The sequence below is a fragment of the Schistocerca cancellata genome, chromosome 1 (assembly GCF_023864275.1).
Source record: "Schistocerca cancellata isolate TAMUIC-IGC-003103 chromosome 1, iqSchCanc2.1, whole genome shotgun sequence".
NCBI classification, from domain to species: domain Eukaryota; kingdom Metazoa; phylum Arthropoda; class Insecta; order Orthoptera; family Acrididae; genus Schistocerca; species Schistocerca cancellata.
This window is the reverse complement of record NC_064626.1, coordinates 899785552-899804400: the sequence shown is the minus strand read 5'-3', so window position 1 is coordinate 899804400 and position 18849 is coordinate 899785552. Positions and strand designations below refer to the sequence as shown.

The 18849-nt window shown below is 45.3% G+C and overlaps 1 protein-coding gene across 1 annotated transcript in view; it reads right to left on the bottom strand.

Moving 5' to 3' along the window:
• Nucleotides 1–18608, bottom strand: part of LOC126112549 (serine/threonine-protein phosphatase 6 regulatory ankyrin repeat subunit C-like) — a 129079-nt gene extending 110471 nt beyond the window's left edge. The window contains exon 1 of the mRNA XM_049915012.1: nucleotides 18526–18608. The gene's annotated coding sequence lies outside the window, so the exon portion shown is untranslated. The remainder of the gene's footprint in view (nucleotides 1–18525) is intronic.
• Between the last annotated feature and the right edge of the window lie 241 nt (nucleotides 18609–18849).

Here is an 18849-nt window from a genome sequence, read left to right as displayed (position 1 = left end):
ACAAAATCCTCATTCGACAAATGCTTGAGTATTGCTCATTAGTGTGGAACCCTTACGAGATAGGATTGGCAGAAGAAACAGAAAAGATCCAGAGAAGATAATTGTCTTTCGTCACAGATTAGTTTAATAAGCTGTAAAGGGTCAAAGAAATGCTCGCCGAACACCAGCAGTAGACATTAAAGAAGGGGTGTTCTGCAGCACACTATAGTTTACTGTTTAAATTGCGAGAGTGTACGTTCCTAGAAGGATTAACCAATAAAACTGTATACTGTATCATCCTATGTATATCTCGAGAAAGTTTGTTTTTCCTCATTACGATGGTATCTGCCAACACCGTGCAACGTGGTAGACAGCTGGCAGAGAATGTGCGTGGAGCGAAGGGCACCGGGAGGAGTCTACCGTTCTCCGCTGGCCACCAAACCCAATCGGGAATCTGTGGGACCACCTCAGTAGTGGGGCAACCTATGCGTCAATACACGCTGCATTGTTGTCAAATTTATTCAAGATGGCGGCGATTACGTCATCCAAGATGGCGGCATGTACGCTTGGCAACAGCGCATGACGTCATCCAATATGGCAGCTTTTGGCGGGAAAATAGGCCAATTGTGCTACGTCCACTAAACTAACCTCCAAAAAAATGGCGGGAATTTTGAATTTTGGCGGGAAAATAGCCCAATTGTGCGGTGTCCACTAACCTAAGCCTCCAGAAGAAAAAATGGCGGGAAGTTTGAATTCCAACAGGATAAAGCATGCAAAACTGTACTTATCTTTACTATTATTTATTATCATTTATTAACATTCATTACCATTTATTATTATTTATTATAATTTATTATTATTTATTATTATTGACCTGCCTCCACTAGAAAATTCCCTCCAAATTCAAATTCCAACACGATAATGGCTGCAAAACATTACTTTTGTTTATTATTATTCATTATTATTCATTATCATTTATTAACATTCATTATCATTCAATGTCATTTATTATCATTCATTATCATTTATTATTAGTATGATTATTTATTATTATAGGCCTACCTCCACTAGAAAATTGCGTCAAATTCTAATTCCGACACGATAATGTCTCGAAAACTGAACTTCTATTTATTATTATCATTTATTATTTATTCCAGATGTCCAATTTTCTCGGCGAGAAAGCCATATTCCTTACATCCATATCAAAAATCCGTCACAAGTTCAAATCCCAACACCATAATTGATCACACGTACGAACTTTCTCCGTCACTTATCTTTTTTCACTGGTAGCCTATCATAATCGCGTCAAATAATAAACTGCACTTATAGTAATGTAAGTCACGTTCTTTGATTTTGCAGGGGGGAAGGGACTGAAGACTTTATTTCAAGCAGTACAGTCATCACTTGTTCTCCAACACAGTCAGCACACACATCTTTGATATCACAGTGCAGTCACCACAACGTCCGCACTCCCAATGAATTAGTTCAAATCCTTGCCACCCCCTGGCCAGCGCGCAGAGACACTGCCTATGCCTGTCACGTGAGGCGGCTGGCCACTAGCGCTGGACTGCCGGTACGCTGGGGGCAAGCCCAGCGATCACTCCCACGTCGTAAACATGTTTTCACTGGGCACGCTGGAACTTGCCGAGTTTGATGTCACAGCGGTCCCTTGTAGAGATGGGGGATCCGTTCTTGAACTCATTCATAGAGTTGAATCTTTCAAAGGAGTGAACAATCAGTGATTCAGAAAAAAAGAACGGTAGCTCCAAACGTTTCCCACGGCAGCGAGAGAGAGAGAGAGAGAGAGAGAGACAGAGCATATCAGCAGCGCCTCTGCTGGTCACAACACAGTGCACGCCACACAACACAGCCAGCGCCGGCCTCTGCCCTGCTTCTACCTTGGCTGCCTGCATTGTGCAGTGCCCCATTGGATTTCGTGTTTCACATATGCCGTGCCGTCTCTGTGCATCGTCTGCCGCGTGCAGTGTCTGGCGCAGCTTAACTTCGCATCGCACTCTGTCGGCGATCGTTTCAGTCGCACGTCCTGCCCTCTGGGCAGTTGATGCGAGCAACAGGACAGAGAGCCACCTAGCGGATAACATAGGAACTACTTGCAACAACCTGCTCGCAAGGGAACGGACGATTTGTCTCGGAGCGGGTGAGTTCACCGCTCCCCCCACCCTCGGAACTCGCCCGCTCAACGCTCACCCCACCGTTCTCGACTCTAGCCAGAGCGTTGAGCAAAGCAACTCAGGTGTCACTCTGGTCTCTGCGGTCTTAGCTCACGCAGTAATACAGCTCGCGGCTCGACCTGCTTGACTCAGCGCCTCTGCATCGGAGTTCGTCTCTACTGGATATTGTTCTTCGTAGTAATACCGCTATGTATATTACATTATTATGTTATGTATACATCATTTGTTTTTATTTTATTTTTATTTGTTTAAACTGATCAGATTAGGTTCCTGACGACTCCTCTTACTATAGGATTTTTATTATGGACACTCGAATTTACGCTTTAATTACGAGCGAACCGATACACGTATCGCAAAATGTGATACACCAATATTTTCCTTGTTTTATTCTGTGTAAGGCTATATGCAGCACTTTCGTTTTACAGTCAAATTTATATTTTTTTTTCTTATTCTGGTACGGATTTTGCGATTATAGGCGTCTTCGGAAGGAAACGTTCACTTTAAAAATATATGGCTTGCGATGTATTTGTATGAGGTTAATCAAATTTTAATACATCACAGCCAAATATATTGTTAATGTAAATCTCAAGTTACAACATTTTCCGATCACCCAAAAAACCACGATAGTGCAAAATAAATCAATAATCAAAAACTTTGTCATATCATGGAAATTTCAACAAACAATACAAAATTCTTACTCATTATCTGTGTTACTTCAAAATAGGATCAAATAAGATCAAAATACAGGTATAGTACTGGAATAAACCAAGTTTAAAGGGCAATGTGCCGTCCATATATTTTCTATTGTAAATGAGTGGTGAGTCATGAAAAAGAGCTAATTCATTTCAGTGGGTGAACAGTTCTGATCCGATCTCTGAAAAGAACAGTTTTGCCCATCTCTAGTCCCTTGTCCACTCACCACTTGTATTCGTCGCCTCCACACGTTTCCCGCCAAAATTGTTTGCCTCTGATGTGAATCACACAACAGTCTGCCGTTCCCTGCCTTGGCGCCAAAGTTGTTTTTCTGGGCACGTTCAAACCTGTCGAAGCCGACCGCTCACCGTCCAACACGTGTCCTTGTGTGAGCGAGAACGCAGTGCTACACTTTTGGCGGCAAAGTTTGCTCGACGATGGAATCCGCCATGGCTATATAACAGCACCTTTGGTCCGCACTAGAACGCTCGCTAATTGGCTCTCTCGCACGCGCATAATAACTGACCAATCGCTCTGCCGCCGCCCCGCTTACGTCACACACCCTCGATGCACGCGACGGACATAGTCTTCTGTAAATACCTAAGTACTTAATTCCATTTCGATTTTAATCATTTTAAATATTTCAATTTACAATTTCATATACGTATGCAAAGGTGTTCAACTACCTAATTTCAACTGCTTTTCGATCCCAGACAGCCACCTCTTCCTAGGAACCAGTGTCGAGTTTGAATTGTGCCAGTAAAGAAAGGTCACTTCTGCTTTCTCTACCAACCTAACAAAATTGTTGGAAAGAAAGGGCACTTGCACTAACCTCAACCGCCCGACCGCCACTTCCTCCTAGGAACCAGCGCCAAGTTTGAAATGTGCCAGTAAACAAACCTCACTTGCGCTCCCGCCACCAACCTAAGAAAATTGTTGCAAACGAAGCTCTTCACCACTAAACTAAGCCACCAGCACTCAACCTCTTCCCACATGTTTTGGCTAAAAGGACTCACCCTGCACTAGGCCCGTGGATGGAGGAACACATTTACCTTATTTAGGAATGGCGTGTATCTACCACACCGACATGTTGCACACCATACAGGCCTGCAGAACACTCCTACATAACTCATTTATAATGCTCTAATGCCGGCACTTGCTGTAATAAACTCGCAAAGACGTCGTCACAGTGCAGCTCACAATGATATATCGATATGCCAACAAAGATCAGCTGCGGAGTCATAGATACAACTCGCGCATTATGCACGTCTCTGCCGCCGACCAACGTCTCTGGCGCATTTGCATCTGTGGCCGCATGCGCAGTTGCGCGGTACAACAGTATAAAGGGACGAAGTAAGCACTGGAGCGGCAGTCTTGCGGCTCACTCCGAAGATGGCTGAACGTTTTACAGCCGAAATAATAGCAGAAGAAGGAGATTTCTTGCGGCTGCACACCCGAAACTTAATGGAACGGTATAACTTTTGTTTCTCGTAATGAAATTTTAAGATTGTTTTCAGTACATACTGGGTTAAGTGGATGAAACTGCTAGCTAGAGGCCATCATCGCTTTCTTGTATTTTTGGTGCATCGTCCGCAAATAGGAACACACTTGCTAAATACGGGAATGGAATTGGACAGAAATTCTTTGATATTTGTATGAAGTACCCTCCAGCAGTGTACCGTGGCTTGCGAAATAATCTTGTACGTGGAGACATACACCCACGACCGAAGCGGTAGTGTTAGTAGCATGCGGTTTCCTTCTGTAAAGCACGTACTGGACCACTGTCAAGTGCTTCCTCGTTTCTCTTGCGCCACGCAATCACCACCAATGAGGCCCCGAGGTAGTCCTCGTCGGCTGCTATGAATCAGAGTTCTGCTAAAGCTATGTACGTCACACGTTAGCGCTCATCACCAGACAGCACATCTACATCTACCGTATACTCCGCAAGCCACTTTCCCCCTTTTCCTGTTCCAGTCACGTAGGGTTCATGGGAAGAAAGATTGCCGGCAAGCCACCGTGTGGGTTCGAATCTCTACAATTTTATCTTCATGTCTTTCCCGAAGTGTAGGTTGGAGGAAGCAATATACTGGTTGACTCTTCTGGGAAAATACGCTTTCGGAATTTTGACAGTAAATCATAACGTGATGCAAGACGCCTCTCTTGCAGGTCTGCCACTGGAGTCGGCTAAGCATCTCCGTGACGCTTTCGCGCTTGCTAAATGAACCTGTAACGAAACATGCTGCTCTTCTCTGGATATTCTGTATTTCCTCTCAGTCTTGGTTCAAATGGCTATGAGCACTATGGGACTCAACTACTGTGGTCATAAGTCCCCTAGAACTTAGAACTACTTAAACCTAACTAACCTAAGGACATCACACACATCCACGCCCGAGGCAGGATTCGAACCTGCGACCGTAGCGGTCGTGCGGTTCCAGACTGTAGCGCCTTTAACCGCTCGGCCACTCCGGCCGGCCCTCTCAGTCTTATCTGCTACGGAAACCACATCGTCGAACAATAACCAACTACTGTTCGAACGAGTGTTTTTTTAAGTTAAGTCCTTTCTTGATGGACTACAGTTCCTGAGGATTCTTCCAGTGAATCTCAGTCCCGCATCTGCTTTACTCTCGATTAATTTCATGCGGTCGTTCCATTTCAAACCGTTCCCCACGCATACTCCTAGACATTTTATGGAAGTAAATGCTTCCAGTGATTGTTCTGCAATTTTGTAATAATATACTAAAGGGTTCCTCTGTCTATGTATTCGAAATACGTTACATTTCTTTTCTGGGGGTCAATTTACACTCCCTGCAACAAGCGTCGATTCTCTGCACGTCTTCCTGCATTCCGATACTGTTTTCTAGCATCGCGGCTTCTTTGTATCCAACAGCATTTTCTACTAGGTCATTTACATATATTGCGAAAAATAATGATCCTATAACACTCCTCTGGGGCGCGCCTGAAGTTGCTTTTACGCCTCTCTCCGTTCAGTCGACCGATATGCTTCCCGCATTTCAATATCTTGGCCGTACAGCTGTGTCAAACTATTGTTCTGGTTTATGGGGATCAGTCTGAAACATAGGAATAATAATAAAGTTATCAACTTTGTATCTGGTCTGACGTTGACACAACATCAGATAGAAAGAAGACGTTCGATTTTTACTGTTCAGTTGTATAAAACATTCTCCAACCTGTTACCGCGTCAGTAGTGAGTAAAACCTAGAGCTTTCGACCTTTACCACCGTCGTCTTCGTCTGGGGCAACTGACTGCCAAAACTGTTGCTGCGGTGTCCTTACATAGCCCATAGACAGCTTCGGAGTGGTCGCTAATTACCGTTCTCATCGTACAGTAAACCTCCTGACGAATATCTGTGCCTGTTCTCTGCATCGAGAGCTCGCTTCCATGCACCACTAAGATTTTGTCCGCTGTTGCGGTTCACGTTCTTCTCGCACATCCTTATTTCTAAAGCTTCTTTAATTACAGAATCCCAGTATGTAGGGCCCGTGACAAAGCTTTTATTTCGTCAAACAGTGTTTTGAGTGTGTTTGTGAGGCTGTGCTCAGCAACTGCAGATTTCTCCAGTTCTCGACTTTCAATAAGCCGTTTATGTTCCACACAGCGCCGGAAGCGATGCTTATGGACTGGCCGATGTAACTGTTTGAGCACTTACAAGCGATGTTATAAATCTCATGGATGCTGAAGCCAAGACTGTCCTTAACAGGGCGTAGCCTCTCCTTTATCTTCTGAGGAGGTCGGAAAATAGGACTTATACCTCCCAGGAGCTCTCGATGTAGAGAAGAGGCAGAGATATTCGTCGCAATGTTTACGCTACGACGGGAGCGGTGGCGCCACCTGCGCAGACGTTGACACCATTGCCACAGCACTATGTAATTACCGACCAATCAGAAGCCGTCTACGGGATATGTAAGACCACCACAGCGGCAGTTTTGACAGTCAGTTGCTCCTGACGAAGACGGCGGAGGTAATCGTCGAAAGCTCGAGGTTTTACCCTGAATTGACGCGACAAGAAGTCCGAGAACATCGTTCTACTGTATTGGCGGTGAGGTGACTACCAATTCACATCAGATGAGTAACAAGCAAAAAATTGGCCAAGGTCTTATTGAAGTTATTATCCTGGCATTAGTTTCGTGATTGTTGTTATGGTGAACCCAAAGCAGGACGCATAGATCATGGTTTGAAGACGAACCTTGAACGGAAACCGCAACCTTTTGAAATTATATGTGGTATAACCTATGGAAGGAGAAGAATTCAATTTGGTAGTGACTGACATTATGGAATCCATGCTTTTATCCCGGCAACGAGACGAGCACTACTGAAAAGGAAGGAAGGACGATTGGTGTTTAACGCCCCGTCGACAGTGAAGTCATTAGAGACGGAGCACAAGTCCATATCATGAAAGGATGAGGAAGGAAATAGCAGTTAGCCTAAGCGATTTAGGAAAATCAAGGAAAACCTAATGTTCACGGTAAATGATAACAGCCAAACAGTTCCAGGATAAAGGTTTACTGAAATCCTTGAACACGGTTTCGGTATATCTAAATATACGTATAATAAAATTTTGCAATTTTATTATAAATCTTAATTACGACGAGAAAATTGTTTATAAGCGGCATCTGCTTGTATTCCCGCTACTTAACTACACACGGCGAACAGTCTAAAGCTCCGCTCTATACATGCTCGATGTCTTCTATTGTGACAGCTGGTTTTCATTGCACTATGTTTACCGAAAAAAGATGTGTGCAATTCTGTAAGTGAGCTCCTATCGCTGCACCACTACAGCTGCCGTCATGACTGCATCGGAGGTATTGTTTCGCGTTTTACCACTTTATTTGACTTACCTCCTATGTCATGGATTATTTGTTTCTAAGAGTTGCTTATCAGTTCGTGTTCGCTTGGCTCGAACTGGACGTATGCTTGTTCCACATCATAATATCTCTATAAATGTTCCTCAATCTACGGTTCGAAAAAAATTTGTCAGATATTTTTTACAGCCGTGCATGCTAGGACCCAAACTTATTTGTTGTTTTTCATTTATTCTTTGTAGATAATCTGGCGATGCCCTACAAAGGCGAAGCACTTCATTGAAACAATATTTTCGCAACCAAGACTATTTATTCAAGAATAATCGGTTGTTTGGTATTCATACATTGACATTAATTTCTCTGGTAAGTATGAATACTTCTGTTTTGTTTCCAAGTCGCTAGATTTGAGGTATCGGCGAACAAGTGAGTAATGGTATGAATATTTATCTATGGCCTATAAGGCAGTCGTCTTCAGAGCTCGTTTTTTGTTCAGTTAGCTTTTGTCACTTGTGGATTTACTCTTCTGATATAAACGATAGGAAGTTCAATTCACAGTAACATTTCCTAGTTTGTAAAGTGTTACTGATTATATGCTGTGAAATGCTTGTTATAATGAAGAATGAACATTTCGGATAATATTGTTGCACAGATTATCACGAAAATATTATCCGGTGTGATGACATAAATTATTTCCGTTGACAGTTTACGCTCACTTGACAAATGTCATGTGTATTTCCGTTGACAGTGTACACTGATTTCGCAAATGTCATGGGGTAGGGAACTTAATATTGTGCAGACTGCACTGAGATGCCGTGGAAGCGAGTCTTAAAGTCCGTGACAAGTCCCTGTTAATACTCTGGAAGTAGTTGATACCAAATCGTTTGCAGAGCAGCAGCCAATTCGTGTCTGTTCGTGGGTGCAGATTCCATGGCACGGAACCCGCGTTCCATTACATCGCCGATGTGCTCGATGGGCTTCAAATCTGGCCTCGGGGTGGCCATCTCAGTCTTTGGACTCCCCCTGGAACCTTTCCCGGGCGACATGGGAGCGATGTGGCGGCGCGTTGTCTTCAAACACCGCAGAACCGTTAGGGTGTTGGAAGGCCAAAAATGGTTGGAGATGGTACCCGACTAGCTCAGCATACCGCGGACCGTTCAAAGTCCCTTTCAGAACAACTAGGGACCCGATTTCAAACCAAGAAGATGCACCCCAGACCATAACAGAGACACCATCGCCTTGGACCACACCTTCTTGGCAGGGGGAAGACCATCGATTCATGTGGTCTGCGCCATACACGGCGCCTCCGATCGGCATGGTGGAGTTGAAATCGTGATTCGTCCGGCCAAATCGCGTTACGCCTTAGTTCCAGTGTCCACCCTGATCAGTGGCGACACATGCAAGCGATGTGCCCGTTGACGTTGGGTTAAAGTGGCACCCTACGGAGTGTCCGCTGGGAGAGGTGTCCAGCTCGTCCGGTGTTGAGTTGTGCCGTGATTTGCTGCACTGCCGCCCTTCTGTCACTGTTGACGATCCGTCGCAGATGTCGCCTGTCTCGGCCATCAAAGGTGGCTGGAAGGTTGGTAGTTCGTCTGTTGTGGACTGTGACATCCTCATTCAGCCATTCATGATACACCTTGAACATGGCTGAACGTGTGAATACGAATTCCTGCACCATTGCCGAAATCGAAATTCCCATCCATCGAGCACCGATGACCATACCCCATTCGAACGGCGTCAACTCACGACGACGTTGCAAATGGTTGAAATGGCTCTGAGCACTATGGGACTTAACATCTGAGGTCATCAGTCCCCTAGCACTTAGAACTAGTTAAACCTAACTAACCAAAGGACATCACACACTCCCATGCCCGAGGCAGGATTCGAACCTGCGACCGTAGCAGCAACGCGGTTCGGAACTGAAGCGCCTAGAACAGATCGGCCACCGCGGCCGGCTGACGACGTTGCATGCTGCACAAATCACTTGCACAGCCACTTCTCAGAAGTCTCCTATGCAACTGCAGCTTACACAGGGGGCTTGTAGTGCGCATACAACACGCCTGCTCCCTCTGTGCCTCACTATCCCATGACGTTTGCAAAGCCAGTGTACATGTAGGATGGTTAGCAAAAGTATGTAACATGACGAGAACAGTTTATGCGTGCACTTGACTGTAATAGGCGTGCTATATACTCATTTTTGGTTGCTTTTATAGGCCGGCCGGGGTGGCCGAGCGGTTCTAGGTGCTACAGTCTGGAGCCGCGCGACTGCTACGGTCGCAGGCTCGAATCCTGCCTCGGGCATGGATGTGTGTGATGTCCTTAGGTTAGTTAGGTTTAAGTAGTTCTAAGTTCTAGGGGACTGATGACCTCAGAAGTTAAGTCCCATAGTGCTCAGAGCCATTTGAACCATTTTTTGCTTTTATAGTTAGAGGGACCATACTAACATTAGAGACTACTTCTTTTAGCCCTGTGGAGGTGGCATAGCTTGCTGGTAGATGAGGTTCTGGCTATTCGTGTGATAAACTGCTGGGAAGAAATTGCAGAAGAACACTAAGACGATTCATAATTTGGAAGAGATTCTCACGCAGATGGTGTAGCTACTATTTCTACAATTTCAGCCACCACTAAAGTAACTGGGTAACACAGTGTCAAGTAGACCAGTGGGTGAAACGATCAGTACAAACGCAACAGGTATGGTCTGAAATTACTGCAAATATGGATTAACATGCACGGCGCAAACCAATCATTTGCGGAATAAATTCCTCCTAATGACTAACTTGCTCCAGATTTTTTCAAACAATTTCAGCAGAAATTTTGTGCTCCTGATTCACTGCTACGAATATTTACAACGGACGTAGAAATACAGACAAAAACTAAGGTAGTTTATGGATTACTATTCCCAAAGAGTACAGGGTGACCGAGAAGTCCGTTAACTTTTGAAAATGCACTAATCCACGGAACAATGTTGGTAGGGAGATAAAAATTGACACACATGCCTGAAACCACATGGGATTTTATTGAAATCAAAGGTGAGTGCAAAAACTGACAAACAGATGGTGCTAGATAGCAACATGTCAGTTACGCCGCATGAGAATTGTGTATAAAATGAGGTATAGTGAGAGAGGGAGTCAGATGCGCCAGCAATCGCTGCGTGTTGACATAACCAGAAAACGCGTTGTTAGTGAAGCTTTGCTACCGGAATGGCGAATCCGCTGCTGCAGCTTTACGATCCTATCAAAGGGTATTCGAACGGGTAAGGGTCCCGTGACAAGTGTCACGGTGTCAGTGTGTCACTACGAAGAAAATGATCACGAAGTTCGAAGGCACCGGTTGTTTAGAGGATCGGCTTCGTAGTGGGTGGCCGGACACAAGTGCTACTGCTGCACGAACATTTCAGGAAGGGATGGAGACTTCAGCGGGTTCATCTTTGCATTAAGGTGTCAGCGCCGGCATTCCACGCTCTACTGTTTGGAGAGCACTAATGCGTGCGCTCAAGTGCTATCCGTACGAAATCTCGCCTCGTCATGAACTGTTAAGCCGTCGGCACACGGACCGTGCATCCGAACGTTGAGCGTTGAGCGTGCCGAGTTTCTGACGTCATAGCGTGGAATAGCACGTTCGGGAGTCTTTCCGAACATGCAGAGCAATATCTGACATGTCAGATATTCTGAGCGTGCGTCTGAGCGTTGACCAATGAGATGGCACAACGCCACCTACGTCACACGCACGCCGTCTCCCTTCAGTACAGAGTTGTGAGGCGCCATATTGACATTCATTTCAAGCTTATATGTATATATGCCGTTTCTGAGCATCAGCAAATTCAGAATCATTGGAAAACCGGTTGTTAACTGTGTGATTCGTTCCAATAAAATAACGAGAAACATCATATTAATGGCAAAAGAATTATTGTAACTTGCGTCTTATGAGAGTAGGCTATTTGAAGGCAGTGACACACGGAAGATCCACCCAAAACGCATTGTTCTTGTACAATTTCTTATAATTAAATTTCAATTAGTAACGTATCTACGATAAGGTTATCTGCAACGGGTAACATACTTGGATTACTTGCGAGGTATACCTGTGTGTTGTTGGATTAGTGTAATGAGTAGCGGCACTGTCTTGTATTGATTAGATAGTTGGGGCAGTGGTTCGCGTCTTGACATTCCTGTATTTTATTTCCTAACATTAGCGTTTTTATTAGGTTCTGATACTTTATTATTAGTTTAATATAAGTATATTCTATGATATTTGATGTTATGTAAATATAAGTTCGCCTTTTCTTGAGGGGTGACTTTGTTGGATTGGCTTAATCTACAGGACAGCTTGCGCTACTTGTATAAAGATATTTTGCTCCTTTTTCTTTTACGCTTCGTAATTCACAAGTTGCAAAGATTCTGCTATTGGGTAGGAACAGTGATTAAGTAAGACTGACCTTGGGGTTTTAATAAAATGTGGGAATGATGAAATAATGTTTATCTTATGCGGAGAAGTATTCCAAATTTGTACCGCTCTGTTTGTAGAGGAAGTTTTATATGTCTCTGTCCTTATTGATTGGACATGGTACTTTCCTTTTCGTGGACGATGGAGGAAATGTGCGTTTTAATAGAGCTAACGTGGGAATTTTACGTGCGCCCGTTGGGTAAACAGTGTGATTTACGAACTAGAAACATCGCTCAACTGCCGCTGGAGTGCGTTGCGATCGCGTATACCACGTTGGGGCCCACGTACCGTATGCACAAGTCCCATCATTCCTGAGCGTTCAGCAGCACGTTGAAACTGGCACGCTCAACGTTAACGTTCAACAGCACGGTCCGTGTGCCGACGGCTTTAGCCGCCGATTTTGTGACGTGGAGAGCGTCTGAGGTGTGGGCGCTTCGAAAGATGGTGGAAGATGATGATTAGTTGTCTAACGTGCTGTGAACCGACGAAGCCCGTTTCAGATTCCGAGAGTCTGTCAGCACTCATAAATGCAGAATTTCAGAATTCGGACTACCGAAAATACTACAACTGTCGCGGAAACCCCACTGCATGAGAAAGTCACGGTGTGGTGTCAATGTACCACGTCAATCGTGATCGGATCCCTGAGGAAATGCGGAGTACTGCTTTTCAAGCGAGATAAGCCGATATGTTACAGAATCATATCATCTCCAGCCTGGCTGATACTTGCCGGAAAGTACGACCTTTACGCAGGGTGACGCTCCACCCCACATTGCTACACCCGTGAAAGATCTCTTGCACACATCGTTTGGTGAAGATCTCGTGCTGAGCCGCTACCTCCGTCATGTCTGGCCTCTCAGGTCCCTAGACCTCAGTCCTTGTGATTACTGATTGTGCCGTTAGCTGAAGTCGCAGGCCTACCGTAATCGTAAGCCTACCGCGATCGTTCGACCTCATTATGGATGTTAACAGACAACATCCGACGGCAGTTTCTCATCGTACTTACGGATATGCTGTACAGTGCTAGTGACAACATCGTCCCTCGCGTACAGGTATTGTTAATAAATAACGGGCGACGTGTTGAGCATTTGTTATAAAGAACATCATCTTTGCTGAAAATCAGTTGTTAGGCTAATTCTTGGTTTTGTATCACATGTTTGCCATTTTGTGCACTTTTTTCGGTTTTAATAAAACACCATGTCATTTCAGGCAAGTGTGTCAAATTTTACCTCTCTACTTACATTATTGGTTGCTTGAAGTAAGGAATTTTCAAATGTTAGGACTTTTGGGTCACCCTGTATATGTATATACTACCATGTATTTCATTGTTATAATAGATAAAACGTTTTGTTACTTAAAGGAATTTGTAAATATTAATCAGATATTTATTTACAATAAAAAGCGTTTTCCGCAATGAGCCCCCTACAATGTTCCTTTCATGGGCATGACTCGAGAATATGGCCATATGCGGTATGAAACGGAAGTTGTGACTAGATTGAGGATATGTCGATAGGAAGGATGCAGAATGTTATCTTAGATGGAGAATCATCGATAGAAGTGGATGTCAGTCGTGCTACAGGGAAGCGTTTTAGGATCCTTGTTGTTCATGTTTTATATTAGTGACCTCGTTGATCATTTTAATAGAACCCCAGACTTTTGCAGAAGACGCTATTATCAATAATGACGCTGACAAAAGCTGCACAAATATCAGGGAGAGCTTGATAAAATTTCAGAGTGGTGATAAGGTCGAGAACCTACTTTAAACTTTCAGAAATATACAATATTTCACTTCGAAAACCTCAAAAACACAGTAACATGTGACCACAATATCAGTGAGTCACCATTGGATTCAGCCACCTTATACAGGGTGTTGGAAATTTCTGTTACAAACTTCTAGGACTCGTAGAGGGGAATGAGTACATTATATTTTGAACAGGAACCCATGTCCGGAACGTACTGTTTCCGTTGTACGACAGTTTCAGTTCAGATGTGTAACGCGTCCTCGTCTGCTGAGGGAAAGAGAAAAATCTAGAAGTGCTTGTCCTGGTATGCAGTTGTGTAGACAACATGACGGTCCCCTGATGTCACTTAACATCTGCCTTGCTTCGAGGCCTGTTCAACGCCTGTGCTTCTCCGATACGGTAAACATGGTTCGGTACGCGTTTTCGGAATATACACACATACTCCTTACGAATGGTGAAGCTCGAGGTAACGGAAGAGCGGCTAGTCGGCTGTAACGCGAACGTTTTCCGCAACGTGGCACGCCATCGTACAAACATTTTGGCCAAGTTATGCAGCGGCTTCGAGAAACAGGCACCTCCAACGTGAGGAGCCAGTACTGTGGTGCTCCACGGCAACGTCGCACACCCGAATTAGAAGAAGACGTACTGCGTCGTGTTGGAGAGAACCCGTCAACGAGTGTGCAGTGTGTGTTAGTCATAGTATCGCCTGCAACGTTCTGCGTGAGCAACAACTACATCGGTACCACTTACAAAATGTATACGCTATGGGTTCAAAATGGTTCAAATGGCTCTCAGCACTATGGGACTTAACATCTGAGGTTATCAGTCCCCTAGACTTAGAACTACTTAAACCTAACTAATCTAAGGACATCACACACAGTCATGCCCGAGGCAGGATTCAAAACTGTGACCGTAGCAGTAGCGCGGTTCCAGACTGAAGCGCCTAGTACGGCTCGGCCACAGCACGCTATGGGTCTCGCTGATTACCCGCAATGCGTTGTCTAAGGCACGTAGTTTCTGCACCGCAGCACCGACACACCGCTGTTCCCACGTAAAGTTCTGTTCAGATATGAATAAGTTCGCTCGGGACTGTGTTTTGTACTCGCGGAATAGTCGTGTCTGGACAGACGAAAGCCCTCATGGGACGCATGTTCAGGGATGTCAGCACCGGTTTGGTATCAGCGTGTGGGCAGGTATTCCGTACGGTCATGTAATTGGGCCATACTTCCTTCCACTCAGTCTAACTGGTCCTGCGTTCTTGATCTTCCTAAAAAACGTATCGGACCCGTCCTTGGATGAAAGCTGTGCGACTGAATGTCTGAAATGAAATATGGTTTCAGCATGATAGTGCAGCACCTCACTTCTCACGTGCGGCTCGCAGACATCTCAGCAAATGAGGAAGGATGAATAGGCCGAGGTGGACCAACCGTATGACCGCCGCGGTCGTCCGATTTAACTCCTATGGACTACTTCTTGTGGTGTAGTAAGCAAAGTTTAATTTACCAGACTGCTGTAGAGACAGAGGAAGACCAGCTGGTAGGAGGAGAGTGTGTACCAGAACTAGCTTCGTAGGTACAATGTCTGTAACGACGTTGGTGGTAGCCACACCGAGCCGCCGCTGTAATGCAGCAGTACTGCTCTGTACGTACAGTAAGCTGGCGTCTTTTTTGTTTTGGAATAATGTAAACACGTAATGTCTGAGTGTTAATACAAAGAAATGTTCTTAAGTGATAAATGGATGTTTCTATGTGTTTCCATTCGACTTGTTACCAAATAATTATAGTGTGTCACGCCTAATGTAACTGGAAATTTGTTGTAAGGTCTTATGGGACCAAACTGCTGAGGTCATCGGTCCCTAAGCTTACACACTATTTAATCTAACTTAAGCTAACTTACTCTAAGGACGACACACACATCCATGCCCGAGGGAGAACTCGAATCTCTGACGGGGGGAGCCGAGCGGACCTTGACAAGACGCCCTAGACCGCGCGGACCTTGACAAGACGCCCTAGACCGCACGGCCCTAATGCAATTCCTCAAACTGAAGTGGCCGAGTTAAACATTTGAATTGAAACCATCGTAGAACGGAAGCGATACGTTTCTGGACATGGGTTCCTATTCAAAATATTATGTACTCATTCCCCTATATGTCCTAGAAGTCTGTAATGAGAATCACCGAACATCCTGTGTAAATAGCTGAGTGTAACACCTTCTGGGGGCATGAAATGGAATGACCACGAAGGCTCAGTCGTAAGTAAAGCAAGTGGAAAATTTCGATTAATTGGTGGAACATTGTGAAATTGCAATCAGTACAGAAACGAGTCTGCTAACAAAGCACTTGTGGGACCCATCCTTGATAATTGGCCATTTGTGTCGAATTGATACCAGCTGGACTAACAGGGGATACAAAACATATACAAAGAACGGCAGCACAAACTGTCACAGGTTTGTTTGAACCGCGGGAGAATGCCACTGAAACACTGAAAAATCATAAGTGGCTGACGCTTGAGGATAGACAACAACTGCCCCGCGAAATCCAACTTACAGACATGCAAGGGACAGTTCTGAATCAGGAATCTAGGAATATACTATAGCCCCCTATGTTTCGCTACCGCAGGGACTGCGAATACTTAAGGTTTGACCTTTTATTAGAAACAATATAATGGCAACATGATCAAATTATTCAGATGATTGGACACATTACATGGAACTAAATTCAAGATTACCCCATGCACAAAGGCACCTACGCACTCATTTTTGCCTCGTTCCGCAGGCGAATAGTCAGCGTGACAACATGCAGGGTGTTACAAAAAGGTACGGCCAAACTTTCAGGAAACATTCCGCACACACAAAGAAAGAAAATATGTTATGTGGACATGTGACCGGAAACGCTTACTTTCCATGTTAGAGATCATTTTATTCCTTCTCTTCAAATCACATTAATCATGGAATGGAAACACACAGCAACACAACGTACCAGCGTGACTTCAAACACTTTGTTACATGTTACAGGAAATGTTCCAAATGTCCTCCGTTAACGAGGATACATGCACCCACACTCCGTCGCATGGAATCCCTGATGCGCTGATGCAGCCCTGGAGAATGGCCTATTGTATCACAGCCGTCCACAATACGAGCACGAAGAGTCTCTACATTTGGTACCGGGGTTGCGTAGACAAGAGCTTTCAAATGCCCCCATAAATGAAAGTCAAGAGGGTTGAGGTCAGGAAAGCGTGGAGGCCATGGAATTGGTCCGCCTCTACCAAACCATCGGTCACCGAATCTGTTGTTGAGAAGCGTACGAACACTTCGACTGAAATGTGCAGGAGCTCCATCGTGCATGAACCACATGTTGTGTCGTACTTGTCAAGGCACATGTTCTAGCAGCACAGGTAGAGTATCCCGTATGAAGTCATGATAACGTGCTCCATTGAGCGTAGGTGGAAGAACATGGGGCTCAATCAAGACATCACCAACAATGCCTGCCCAAACGTTCACAGAAAATCTGTGTTGATGACGTGATTGAACAATTGCGTGCGGATTCTCGTCAGCCCACACATGTTGATTGTGAAAATTTACAATTTGATCACATTGGAATGAAGCCTCATCCGTAAAGAGAACATTTGCACTGAAATGACGATTGACACATTGTTGGATGAACCATTCGCAGAAGTGTACCCGTGGAGGCCAATCAGCTGCTGATAGTGCCTGCACACGCTGTACATGGTACGGAAACAACTGGTTCTCCCGTAGCGCTCTCCATACAGTGACGTGGCAACGTTACCTTGTACAGCAGCAACTTCTCTGACGCTGACACTAGGGTTATCGTCAACTGCACGAAGAATTGCCTCGTCCATTGCAGGTGTCCTCGTCGTTCTAGGTCTTCCCCAGTCGCGAGTCATAGGTTGGAATGTTCCGTGCTCTCTAAGACGCCGATCAATTGCTTCGAACGTCTTCCTGTCGGGACACTTTCGTTCTGGAAATCTGCCTCGATACAAACGTACCGCGCAACGGCTATTGCCCCGTGCTAAACCATACATCAAATGGGCATCTGCCAACTCCGCATTTGTAAACATTGCACTGACTGCAAAACCACGTTCGTGATGAACACTAACCTGTTGATGCTACGTACTGATGTGCTTGATGCTAGTACTGTAGAGCAATGAGTCGCATGTCAACACAAGCACCGAAGTCAACGTTACCTTCCTTCAATTGGGCCAACTGGCGGTGAATCGAGGAAGTACAGTACATACTGACGAAACTAAAATGAGCTCTAAAATGGAAATTAAGCGTTTCCGGACACATGTCCACATAACATCTTTTCTTTATTTGTGTGTGAGGAATGTTTCCTGAAAGTTTGGCCGTACCTTTTTGTAACACCCTGTATACGCGGTCCAGCGGCAACTGCACTTCACAGTTGTTTGTAGAGTATGGTTGAAGATGTAGATGGCTCCACCCACTAGAATCCTGTATCATTTTTAGGGGTTCTTCTATTCTCTTGAAGTAACGTGCGAGGACAGCTCCTACGCCAAAGGGCGCACGTAATAAGTTCTGGGCAGACGATAAGACTGTTGTGTCGTAATGAGTGTCGCGTCCGTTGCGCAGCATCCGTTATGAGCTAGGGACGAACACAGTGTGCTGCGGAGCGCAGCTGGTGTACTTACGGCACTGAGGCGACGCCACGCCCGCCACTCGCCGCGTTTCCTGTGTAGCTGGCAGACTGCTGTACGCTGGGACAGCGCTCGCACCGCTGCGACTGATCTGGCAAGTCGCCGTACACAGGCCGCGTTTGGCGCTCCGTGACGTCACGCCAAGGCGGTGGCGGCGGGCACCGGATGCGTGCGCAGCGCTGGTTTGTCTCATCTGCTGTGCGTCTGCTTGCGGCTCGGCGTGCGACTGCTGTTGGACACTTGCGAAACCGCAGCTGCGCAGGGAGCATAAAGCCTGGTTTACACGACGACACTAGGTTGCAAGCAACTGCGCTACCG